Source organism: Zalophus californianus, chromosome 4 (genome assembly GCF_009762305.2).
Source record: "Zalophus californianus isolate mZalCal1 chromosome 4, mZalCal1.pri.v2, whole genome shotgun sequence".
NCBI classification, from domain to species: Eukaryota; Metazoa; Chordata; class Mammalia; order Carnivora; family Otariidae; genus Zalophus; species Zalophus californianus.
In genome coordinates, this window is record NC_045598.1 from 168383430 (window position 1) to 168396525 (window position 13096).

A 13096-nucleotide genomic window follows, 5' to 3' on the forward strand; every position below is an offset into this window, starting at 1 on the left:
TTTGAGAAAATTACAGCCCATAACTACTCTCCCTTTACATTTTCTGTCTTCTTCCTCTTCCTATTCTGTAGAGCAGAGGTTATTAACTCTGGCTACACATTAAAATTATCTGAATGGCTTTTTAAAAATTCTGGCATCTGGGTGCCACCCCAAAATTTTTACTATAGCCTTTGGGAGTTTTGTGTAGGCATCAGTGTTTTCCAAAAGTCTGCCTTACCTCCCAAATGGCTCCAGGGTTGGAATCTCGGCAAAAGGATTCTACCACCTTCTAAGGTGTGCACAATCATTTCTTCCAATTTAAAACCACATTCAAAGGTTGATTATTTGAGGCTGGTCAGTACCTGTTTCAGACCCAAAGGAACATTTGAACAGAGATGCCACTTTGCAACATAAGGAGATAGCAGCCACCATCAATTCTCCTGGGAATTTTTACACCTATATCTATTCCTCCACCCCCGTCTCAACACACACACACACACACACCATTACCAAATGCAGGAGTATGCAGTATAGTCACAGCTTCTATGCCTCTAAGTAATAATGTCTTGATTTATGGTTTGCACAAATTGCAATAAATGGCATTTTCTGTTATGTGGGAGGGTAATAGATTGTTCTGGAGTGAATACAAGTCCATAATTCATTCAAGGGATATGCTGATGCTATAAACTAAGGCTTAAAATTTAAGCAGTTAATCCATGATAGTTTAATGCTGAGAATGGGTTTTGGGGTGGTATTCAATTTGGTGACCATCTATTATTTTAGCTGAAGCATAATTAACTTGACAGATGTAAGAAGCAAGAGAAATGTTTCCAGAGACTTTTCTCCTTTCTATCTTCTTAACCTCTTGCTGCATCTCCATATTGCTCTCCAGGATGGTCATACCCTGCTTCAGTGCAGATGGGGGAAAAAGGAGTGGTTGTTTCAGGGGCAAATGGCACTGTGTGGTTTCCATTGCTGAGCTGTGAGTTAGAGAGAACAGGATAGAAACTTGTATTTGCCACACTCCATCAGATCATCAGTCTATCAGAAGTGCAGTAGAACTGAGTGAATAAAACTTAAGGTTGCCAGGGAAAGGAAAAAATCCTTCTTAGGCCATGGTTTCCCTCACTTCCACAATCTCCTTTTTCTCTCTGCTCATCGTTTTGGCCCTCTACGTCACAGATAGATGTCCTCCCTCCTAGAAACTGTGTCGGTTTCCTCACAGGCAGAGACGGACAACCGAAGTAGAGGAAGCGCTCAGACAAGGATCCTAGAAGCGGTCTTCATCCACTTGGAATCCATGACTGAAAATTAAGCCTTTTAAAAACAGACAATTCCTACCATATAGTTTTAGAGAAAATTGGCCCTAGCAAATATCTGTGATTTCACTGGCCTAAAAGTTTCTCAATGACAAGCTCTTCTAACTTTTCTGTTTAATTTACAGCCAAACAGGTGACACTGATTCGACTAACATTAAAGAGTCCAGACCTTTACAAATTAGCTTGTAGAAAGAACATAATATAATCAGGACTAAGTCTACATTCAAGAATCCAAAATACCCTAGATGTATTTTTCTCAGATTCCATATACAGGTGGAAAAATTAAGTTAAATCATGCACCTAAAGAGACATTAAATACAGATAAAAGTGTTAATTCACCAAAAAGACATAACAATTCTAAATGTGCATACTTCTAACAACAGATTGTCAAAATACATGAAGCAAAAACTGGCAGAACTAAAAGGAGGAAGAGACAAGTCCACAGTTATACCTGGAGACTTCAACACTCTTAGTAGGAAGAAAATCAGCAAGCAACTGAACTACACCATCAACCAACTCCATCTAGTTGTATAAAGAACTCCATCCAAGGGCGGCAGATAATCTATCCAAAAATATCTTGAAAAACAGACATTTTTTCCAAGCTCACATGGAACATTTACCAAGATAGAAAATACTCGGTGTCAAAAACAAACCTTAACAAACTTAAATGACTTGGGGTCAGACAAAGTATGTCCTCAGATCACAACTGAATTAAAATAGAAATTAATTACAGAATTATAATAAGAAAGTCTCTACATATTTGGAAATTAAGATTACATTTCTAAGCAAACCATAGGTCAAAAAAGGAGACTAAAGGAAAATTAGAAAAATATTAGAAAATGTTTTGAAGTGAGCAAAAATGAAAATACAACATAACAAAATTTGTGTGATGTGTTTTAAGGCAGTGCTTAGAGAGAAATTTATAGCATTAAATCATTATGTTAGAAAAAGAATAAAGATCACAAATAAATAATCCAAGATTCTACCGTAAGACAATGGAAAGCAAAGAAGAATGAGGGAATTAATAAAAATAACAGCATAGCAATAGAACTGAAAACAGAAAACCAATAGAGAAAATAAATGAAACCAAGAGCTGGCCATTTGAAAGATGAATAAGATTGGTAAATCTCTACTGAGACTGACAAAGAAAAAGAGAGAGAAGGCACAAATCACCAATATTAGGAAGAAACTAAAGGGCTGCAATTATGTTAATGTCTTCCCACCACGCCTGAACTCCATAAACCATTGAGCTTTCTAATTACATGTGTCAAATATGGCTACAGGGAAGAGTGGCTGTGTGGTAGATTTTGGTTTTGGTGGAAAGCCCCGAGAAGTCTAAATGTGGAGCTAGCCCTTACCTTGCAGACCTAGATAAGGAGATGTTGCATAGATTCTGGCACTGTCAAGAAATTGGATCGAATATCCTCTTTTGAAAAAATTCCAAAGCTCTAAAAGAGGTAATTGCAAACTTCTAGCCGTAAGTCTTGACTAGGTCTGAATCAGCTTATGATGTATTTCTTTGAGGGAAATTGAAGAATTAGGGTTAGAAAAATGGGATCGAACAGGGAAAGATCATTTTGAAGCAGAGTACAGTTTCTGGAAAGCATTGCTGAATGGAATTCTACAGTCAAAATAATCAAGACAGACAGATAACCTAGTAGGGAGAAAAAAATGGGCAGAAGACAACGAATACTTCAAAAAATTCAAATGGCCAATAAATATATGAAAGAGTGTTCAACCTCATTAGTCATCAGGGAAAAGCAAATTAAAACCACAAAGAGATACTACTACACACTAGAATTTCTAAATGAGAAAAGAAAACTTCAAATGTCAGCAAAGATGTGAAGTAATCAAAACTTTCATCACTTCTAGTGCAGAATATACATAGGTATAACCACTTTGGAAACATATTTGACATTAACAACTAAAACTGAAACATGCATATCCTATGACTCAGCAATCTCCTCCCAAGGGATGTATATTCTTTTTTTTTTTACTTTTTTTTTTTAAGATTTTATTTATTTATTTGACAGAGAGAGACAGAGCGAGAGAGGGAACACAAGCAGGGGGAGTGGGAGAGGGAGAAGCAGGCTTTCCGTGGAGCAGGGAGCCCAATATGGGGCTGGATCCCAGGACCCTGGGATCAGGACCTGAGCCAAAGGCAGAGGCTTAACAACTGAGCCACCCAGGCGCCCCGAGGGATGTATATTCTAAAGCAATGTGCTTGTATGTTCACCAAAATACAGGTACTAGAATGTTCATAGTGGCTCTACCTATCATATAATAGCCCTGTATTAGTTTACTATTGCTGCCTGTAACAAATTACCACAAACCTCACGGGTTAAACAACACCAATGTGCTATCTTATCGTTCTATACGTCAGAAGTCCACACAGGTCCTATGGGCTAAAATTAAGGTGTCGGCATAGCTACGTTCCCTCTGGAGGAACTAGGTATAAATCTGTTTCTTTGCCTTTTCCAGCTCTGAGAGGCCAGCTGCCATCCTTAGATTGTATCTTGAAAACGCTTCCCTCCAACCTTTGCTGCCATGATCACATCTCCTCTCTGACTCTCTTGCCTCTCTCTTATAAGGACTCTTTCCATTACATTGGGCCTGCCTGGATAGTCTAGGAAAATCTTCCCATCTCAAGATCCTTAACTTAATCACACCTGTAAACTCCCTCTTGCCATGGAAGGTAACATATTCACAGATATTAGGATGTAGACATCTTTGGGGAACCATTATTCTGTCTACTAAAAACACCAGAAAGTATTCAATTTCCCAGCAACTAGAGAATGGATAATTGTGGTTTATTCATATGCTGGAACACTATGTATCAATGAGAATGAAATTTTTCAATGACTTGCAATATTATGAATGAATCTCACAAACATAATATTGGGTGAAAGAAGGCAGAAACAGATGATATGAGTCTCGGTATAATAAACAGAAAGAGGCAAAATTAATGTATGACAGGAGTCAGGAGAGTGGTTATGCTGGAAGTGGGGGTTCATGACTGGGCAGGTACGTAAGGAACACTTGAGGATGCTGATGATCCTTTGTGTCTTAATCTGGGAGCTAGTTTATGGATTGCTCAGTCTGTGAAAACTCCATCAAACTATACCCTTAAGGTACATGTGCATTTTTCTGAGTGTATATTTTAATTCAAAGAAGAGTATGACTCCTTTATTGACAAAGAAGCAGGATAGGGTCCTGTAAGCAGAAGTAGCTCCCAAACTTTCAGAACTTGGTGCAGTAGGAAAGTTGAAGCTTTAGAAGCAGGTAAGACCTAGACTTGCGACTCATACTAATTCTGTCCTATTCCACAATTTAATCTTTTTCATTTCCTCCGCTAGAAAATGAGGATAGTAACACTTCCTGCCTCACTAGGTATGTTACGTATGTAAAGTTACATGTGTGAAAACAAATGGGACATAACAAGAACTGAGTAAATACTTCCTCTCAGTTTTGCTTTTATGTCTATCTTTCAAAAGACCAAATACGCAACAGAAAAAAAAATACCAAAAGCTATATTTTTCTTTTCATTTCCACTGCCATGTTTATAGAGTTATTTGCCAAGAACTGTATGAGATGTTACTCCACACCCTGTAAAATTGGTAAAGAAGTAGTTTTGCTTCTTTATAAACACTGCCTATTTCTTTATAAAACTGCCAGCTTCACTGTGAAAATTCGTTCACAAAGATGAGCTACTTGAGATCATGAAAGCATCAGGTATCACTTACACTAGCTATGGCCTCTGTAGGAAAAAATCAAGGAACAAGGTAGAAATACAGCCACTCCAGGGCGCCTGGGTGGCTCAGTCGTTTGGGCGACTGCCTTCGGCTCAGGTCATGATCCTGGAGTCCCGGGATCGAGTCCCACGTCGGGCTCCCTGCTCAGCGGGGAGTCTGCTTCTCCCTCTGACCCTCTTCCCTCTCGTGCTCTCTATCTCTCATTCTCTCTCTCTCAAATAAATAAATAAAATCTTAAAAAAAAGATACACTTTAAAAAAAAAAAAACAAATACAGCCACTGCAGACTTCAAACTACAAAGCAAACACAGCCTAGAGCATTACACACCCATCCTTGTGACTAGCAGGGATATCTAGAGACCAAACTAAACTTACATTTCAATAGGCACCTCTAATTCTCACTGCCCTGCAGCAGGGCATAAAGAACAAAGAGAGAAGTAAACATAGGTAGAAAGTGGGCTCCCCCTGAAGTACAAGAACATGGCATATTTGAGATCAGGACAGAGATCTGGAGCCTTAGAGATGGTTTAAAGAGTTTTGGGCACTTGGAATTACTGAGCTTGGTCAAGGTCACTCAGACCCACACACAGTCTGGTTCACAGTCCTCTCTTCCCAGGGGTTTGGAAGTCATGGTTTACATTTCCCATTCCCAGCCAGAACATTTTATTTGCAGTGCTTAGTTCTTGAGTTGTATTTTTTCATCCCCATTTTTATTGCCACTGGTATTATTTCAACATCATTTAATTTTTGATCCCAACCTGACCTGCTTTTCCTGCCCTATATTGTACCCTCCCCTCTGCTGACTCTTAGCTCCCCAAATCGCCCCACTCTATCCCTCCCTGAATGCCTTTCCACCCCCACTCCTCCACGCTGGGCGACTCCTCTCGAGTGCTGCTCGGTCAGCACCTCCACTAAGATGCTTACCTGGCTCCCTGAGTCTGTACCATCTCATCACACCTGCAGGGAAACCTGAATCACTGCACTTATCACATACACACTGTTTGTTTATCCATGTGTCTCATGCTCTGGATTGTGTGCTTCTTCAGAACAAGAGCTGTACTATTCACGCCTGCCTTCCAAGTGTCTTGTTTAGAAAGTATTCCAGAAACGTTTGTTGAGTGAATGAATGTCTATCTGGTGGTCATCAGCTAGAGGAAGCAGTTGAAGCTCTCTGGGTTTCTCTGTATCTTTAGATCGACAGTCTCTTATTACAAATGTCATTAAAATTTCATTTTAACATAATGTGCTTTATCTACCCAAAGAACTACTACGATGAACTGTTATTGGCCCTTTTTTCTTACTTCTCTCTTCCCTCAATCAGAGAGCACACTCCTTCTTCTACAACAATCCCCATGATATATTTAGACTTCTCTTATCTATCAAATCAGTGATGATTTTAAACCAAGTATGAAAAAGAAATTCTTATAAGACCTTCAGGTAACTGGTGAAGCAATATTGCTTTGTTCTTATCTTAAAGTCTAGCAAAAATCACTTCCACACGGACTTAAGTGATTATTTGATTCTGTGTGTACAGAGATTTTTAATAGAAGAGGCTGAAGAGCTATAAATGGTAGCCAGCCATTATGTGTAGATAGATTTTTCAGTCTGTGGTGGTTGTTCTTGTTTTCCTCATTTTATTAGAATAAAAATCTAAATTTTAAAAATGAAAGGTATTCTACTTAACACTATCCAAGCTCAACTGAATTTCATAGGAAAGACTTTATGTCAGACACGAGGTCAGATTTGAAAATAAAAGCAAATGAGCTGTCTCCCCAAGCCCAGCTGCTGTAAACAGCAGAATGGTGTAAATCGGTGCTTGAAAAGACAGTATTAAAGCAGCAATCACTTTTGTCCAGTGCACAGCAGAGTGGTGATAAAGCCGGTCTTGCTCTCGTTGGAATTGAACCCAGGCCATCTGGTTCCAACGCTTCTGCTGCCTCTCAGGAAACCAACAGCAGTCCAAACGGTCTTTATAAAGAGCCTGTAAGCACAGGCCACAGGCCACTCTTTTCAGAAATTTAGCAATCACAGGAAGAGAGAGAGATAGGGAAGTTGCATGAAAGAAAAGCAGGGCCAAGGAAAAGTATTTTTAGGGAAGGAGAGTTTTGAGCCTGGTTTTAGCTTGACAGGAAAGAGCTAAGGAGAGATTAAGATAGGAGGGAGCTGGCGGCAGGTGGCCGAGAGCCACCATCCACCCCCACCCCGCCGCCCCTGCCAGAAGGCTATCATGCATGGAATCCAGAAGAGGAATAGGCAGACTCCACTTTTCAGGGCAATGGACTCTGAAACAAGGAAGAGGAATGAGCAGAAAATGGATGAAGATAAAAATAAATTTTGAGTCAGAGAGAAGGGAGGTTGAGAGTTCACTGTATATGGCTTTAAGGATCTCTGTGAATAGGAGATAATTTCATCTGCTGAGAGGGAGGGAAGTAATGGGCTGGGGTTTGAACAGGGTAAAAAGGGCTTAGAACACCTGATCTGAGGAACGAGTCGTAAAGGTTAGAGAGATACCGAAGAGGCTTGCTGAAATTCACTCAACACTGTACTGTGGGAGCAATCTTACCTGCGCTTTGGTGAGCAAGGCCCTGAGAAAAAGGAGTTCAGGGCTTGACACTCCTTTTCTATAATTGCTGCTTGATATGACAGTTTATTAAAGCTCTCTTGCTTCATTTCCCCTATAAAACAAGTTAATAATCCTTGCCCCCTTCCTACCACATAGGAATTTAACAAGCATTAATTAATATCTTCAAAGTGTCCGAAATGCCTTGGGAAAGCACTATATGAGGACCCTTTTCATCACTTTTATTACTCTTGCAATTGCATTTCCTCACACTCTGTTTAGAAGGGAGTCAAAATACAATCTTAATAACTCCTTCACTTGTTTCCAAAATTTGTTTACTAAGCCCACCTGAAATCAGCCACTGAAGCATCAGATGCAAAAAGGAACAAAATCTAAAATGCTGTCCAGGTGCTATTAAACCAAAAAAGAATTATTTGAAGTTAAACCACTTCAGAATTTGTAGTCTTTTTAGAACTCATTGATCAATCCAGCATAATGAACTCAAGCAAAGGATTTCAAACTGGCCCTTCCCTCAAAAATGCCAATGACTTGGTAAGAAAAACCATAACCCTAGTGAAAAATACAACACAATAATATCTTTTTTAAAAAGATTCATTTATTTATTTATTTATCTTAGAGAGAGAGCAAGAGGGAGAGAGAGTGAGCACAAGTGCGAGAGGCAGAGGGAGAAACAAAGAGGATCTCAAGCCGACTCCACACTAAGCACAGAGCCCGACGCAGGGCTCAATCTCACAACCTTGAGATCACGAGCCTCGGATCACAACCTGCGCTGAAACCAAGAGTCCGACGGCGCCACCCAGGTGCCTGATAATAATGACTATCTTAATGCTTACTGTAGCAATGGCTCAATGCTAAGGCATCCATTATTCTGCATATTTTTTTACCTTTTTTGTTACATAATCCCAATTCTTTCTTCCCGCCTTCATTTTGTTATTCAATAAACATATGTTGATCATAGGCCTGAGAGTTCGCTAGCATCTACCTTGCCACGTGCACACATTCCCCCCTTTGGATAGTGGTTCTCTCATTATCTAAAATACCGTAGTACCTTTACTTTCATTTATTTTTGATTAGAGCATAGATAAATAGAGCTGAAATTCTATACCATCTCTACATTGTCTGGATTGACTTTATTTATTGGTATTAAGACAGAGAGTGCTGAGCAGTATCTCTAATATCAATAATTTGCTGACCTTCATCCAAATGGCTGCTTTCAAGTGCTAATCAGCCCATGGGTATCATGGGCTAAGAAATCACTTGTGTGAAACCATCAGAACTCCATTTAGGGGTTAAAGGTTACTTTTCCAAGTTTATTTCTGATAACAGCTACTTGTTACAGGATGTGGTTGCTCTTGTGATATGGGAGCAGGGAAAATTTTTACTTTACATAAAGTTTTGTCCAAGTTTGCTCCTTTGAACTTAACTTGAGACACTACACGGTCCAGCTGATTCCCATGATACAGGGTTGAGTTCTGAAGTCAGTAGAGTTTCTTCGGATTCTGTAAAGCAGACTCATCTTTTATTCTTCCACATTATCTGAGGACCCCCATCGAGGCTATAGTTGGCTGAATGTAGGGATTGGGGTGGGGGGGACAAAAAGGGAGTCCCGGGACACGGAACAAAAGGAATTTCTCAAAGCTAAAGTCATAGAACTGTCAATAGCAGTACTTCTGGTCCAGAGATTTAACATGGCTATGAGTTAGGTTTTGGAGTGTAGGGCCTGCCTTGAACCCCCAAGACAACGTGGAGAGAACTCAAAATTCTTGCGGCCACTCCATAGTTAGAAACATCTAGAAGGCTGCATGTGTGGCTATGTGGCATGTTCACAATTCCTTTGACAACTCCTCAAATTTGTGTCACCTAAAACTATCAAAAACCCAGTATTCTCTGTGTGTCACATTTGAATCATTGTGTTGGTATGTTTGGGACGATTCCACAATCAATTTAACCCCGATGGAAATCAAGTTCAGGTTTTTTTTCCAAAATGTCTCACAAAATAAAATTATCACCAGTGTCCAGGAATTTGGCCCCAAAATAATAAGAGGGAAATAAAAGTAAGGATAAAGTGAGAGGTCACAGAGATGCCAATGTAAGAACCGATCCGAGAAACTCAGGAAGCAAAGCCAATTACAGCCAATACAGCTTGTCTATGGAGAGGGTGAGGACTTCCCGAGCCCAGATTGTGGCAGACGATTTTCCTGTGAGAGTAGCAGCATGCATTCCTAACCCCCATTGCACGAGCTTTCTTAGAACTGTGCCATTCTCCCAGCAAGGGGTGAGTCTGTGTCCCATTCCCTTGCGCCCAGGCAAGTCTTTGTGACCACCCTGACCGATAGAGTATGTCAGCAATGACACTGCATGACTTCTGAAACTAGATCATATAAATGTCACACACGTCCACCTTGTGCTCTCAGGATGCTCACTCTTAGAACCCAGATACCACCTTCTGAGGAAGCCTAAGCAGGTCTACATGGGGAAGAACTAAATTGTTCGTTCATATTCTTACTCTCCTCATAACTTTTACATATTAAATTCCCCATTCTGTTCTAATGACCTATTGGTCTTTTTGCTTTAATTATCATTGCTTTCTAAAATGTTTTAAAACCTGTTAAGGCAAGGTGCCATTCAAGCTTCTCTGTCAAATTATATTAGCTAGCTTTAGTACTTCAATGTCCAAAGCATCCATTAAAAATATTATAATTATATGCACACATACATATATGTAAATATATAGTGTTAGTTTCATAGGACTGCTGTAAGAAAATTTTATCTTTTTGGAGAACATGAGTCAATCCAGAACATTTATATGTTCACACACACACCCGTTTTCTAGAAACTTTGCTACCTAAGTGATGAGACTCTCAATTAACTTTTTTCTAAATGATGAATCAAATTTTCCCAAATAATATATTAATTAAATAATTCCTCTCCCTCTCATTAAGGTTATCTGTTTTACCACATACTAAGTTTTCATATACTCTATAGTTTGGATTTGAACACTACATTATAATCTATTTTTCTGTCTACGTGTCCAAATACCATATCGCCTCACTTATTACAGTTTAATAATGTTTTATTGGGGCACCTGGGTGGCTCAGTCAGTTAAGCATCTGGCCTCAGCTCAGGTCATGATCTCAGGGTCCTGAGATCAAACCCCACGTCAGGCTCCCTCCTCGGTGGGAAGCTTGTTTCTCCCTCTCCTTCTCCCTCTGACTGCTCAGTCTCTCTCTCCTCAAATAAATAATAATAATGAATCTATAATATTTTTATTAACTTTCAGAATAAGTACCTTCATTACTCTTATTTTTCAAAATTGCCTTAGCTATTCTTACCTGTTTATTATTACAGATAATTTCAGAGACATTTTCTTAAGTTCCATCAAAAATTTGGATTATATTAAAATTGCATTAAATGAATAACCTAGAGAAGGTATAAATTCTCATTTAACCTGAAAAAAAAAAAACCTGTCCAGACATGTAGGGCTGAGCAGATGGGCCTGAGTTATTTCTGAGACTAATGTCAAGGAGTTTTTTTCCTAAAGTTTTACAGTTTCAGGTCTCACATCCAAGTCTTTAATCCATTTTCAGTTAATTTTTGTTTGTAGTGTGAGACAAGAGGACAATTTTATTATTTTGCATGTGGATATTCAGTTTTCCCAACACTGTTTACTGAAGAGACTGTTCTTTTCTCATTGAGTATTCTTGGTGCCCTTGTTGAAAATTAGTTGATAGTATATATGTGGGTTTATTTCTGGGCTCTCTATTCTGTTCATCGATATGTCTGTTTTTATGTTAGTACCTACTGTTTTGACTACTATAGCTTTGTAATATAGTTTGAAAGCAGGAAGTGTGATGCCTCCAGCTTTGATCTTCTTGCTAAAGATTGCTTCAGCAATTTGGGGTCTTTTGTGGTTCCATGTGAATTTTAGGACTGTTTTTCTATTTCTGTGAAATATCCATGGCATCCCTTCTTAACCATATGATGACACAGGATTGCTGGGTATAAATGCCAAGTGCCTATCACTTCTCCCTTCCTGTCACTGCTTAAGAAAAAAAAAAAAAAGAGGTAAAAAAGAAATTGATATCCTATCAGTCTCCAAACCATCCTCTTCCTCTTTCAGAGTCAGTTTCCTCATCCCAGAAATGGACTAATGAGTCGTTTGTTTTCTCTCCTGCCTACAGACCAGGCTGGACAACTGGTCACCCCAGACAAGATATTTTTCTTTTCCATCGCTTTCTTCTGCCTTCCTCTTCTCCTTTGTTCTTTTGATTTAGAGTTCTGTGATGCTTAATGAACAATACACTTCCCAGCAGCCATAAAGCAAGAAAAATTCAGTTAGGATTATAATCACAATTTCAATTATTTACACATGTTAGAAAATATTGCCATTGGGTTCTCTCAGAGTTATTTACTTTGGTGTTTTCTTCTATTTTGAAGTGCTAAAATATTAGCTCTATTCATTACCAACTGATTGTTTTTAACATGATTCTTCCCCTCCCCTCACACTGTCTGAAATCCAATTTACAGCCTGCTAAAGGCCTCATAAGTTTTTTATGGATTATTTCCTGGGGTCACATTAATCTGGCTCCTTGTTACTTTACACTAATTTCACTTTGCCACAGTAAAGTAACGAGATTCGATCTCTTGGGAATTAATCCATAGAGACCTCTTAATGAGGCAAAGCCAGAACGGAGCGCATCTACTGTATTTAATTCCCCCAAGCACAGCAGAGAAGAAGGAAGAGGTCGTCCTGCCCTTCTGTACAGTGTAACCTGGGACCCCAGTCTGGAAAGAGAGCAGGGCAAGGCAGAAGCAAGCAGAGAAGACACAGAGGGAGAGCAGCCGGAAGCTGGGCATGGCACCAGGCTCAGCGCTTCCCCCAGTGTGCTAGACCCAGGACCACTGTGCCAGCAAACCCCGGGGAAAGGAGGGAGGGAGGGCAAATATAAACATCAAAGGGGCTAGATGGGAGGGAAATGATTTCTCTTTGCTTTTACTGAGCATATGCTGACACACAGGACATGACTTCTCTCTTCCAGCCTGCTTCTCCCTGAACCCAATTTCTGCACCCTTTACTGACACTTGTTTTCGGTGAATGCCTTTGTGTTGAGAAGATTTAAAGCAAGATTCTGCCCCCCTTTTCTCTTGTGTAGGATGTCTAGGGTTGTTAAGATTTCCTTTCCCAAGAAGCAAAAACAACAGACTCTTTCAAAGTTTTGCAGAGTTAAAGTGAAAAACTTAACATTTATTTGAGAGGAAAATAAGCAGTTCTCTCAAGTTGTAAACTGAGGATAAGAATAACTTGGAGTTATAATTTTTGTGAAGAACTGATACAGAAAATAGAACAAGCATTTAAAGAGAATATGTGTTGAGAAAATACATTCAAGGCCCCCGGCACAGTGGCCTGAGATGAAAAGGAATACATAAAGGGCGGCTGTTATTACTTGCATTACTATTATAATCTCC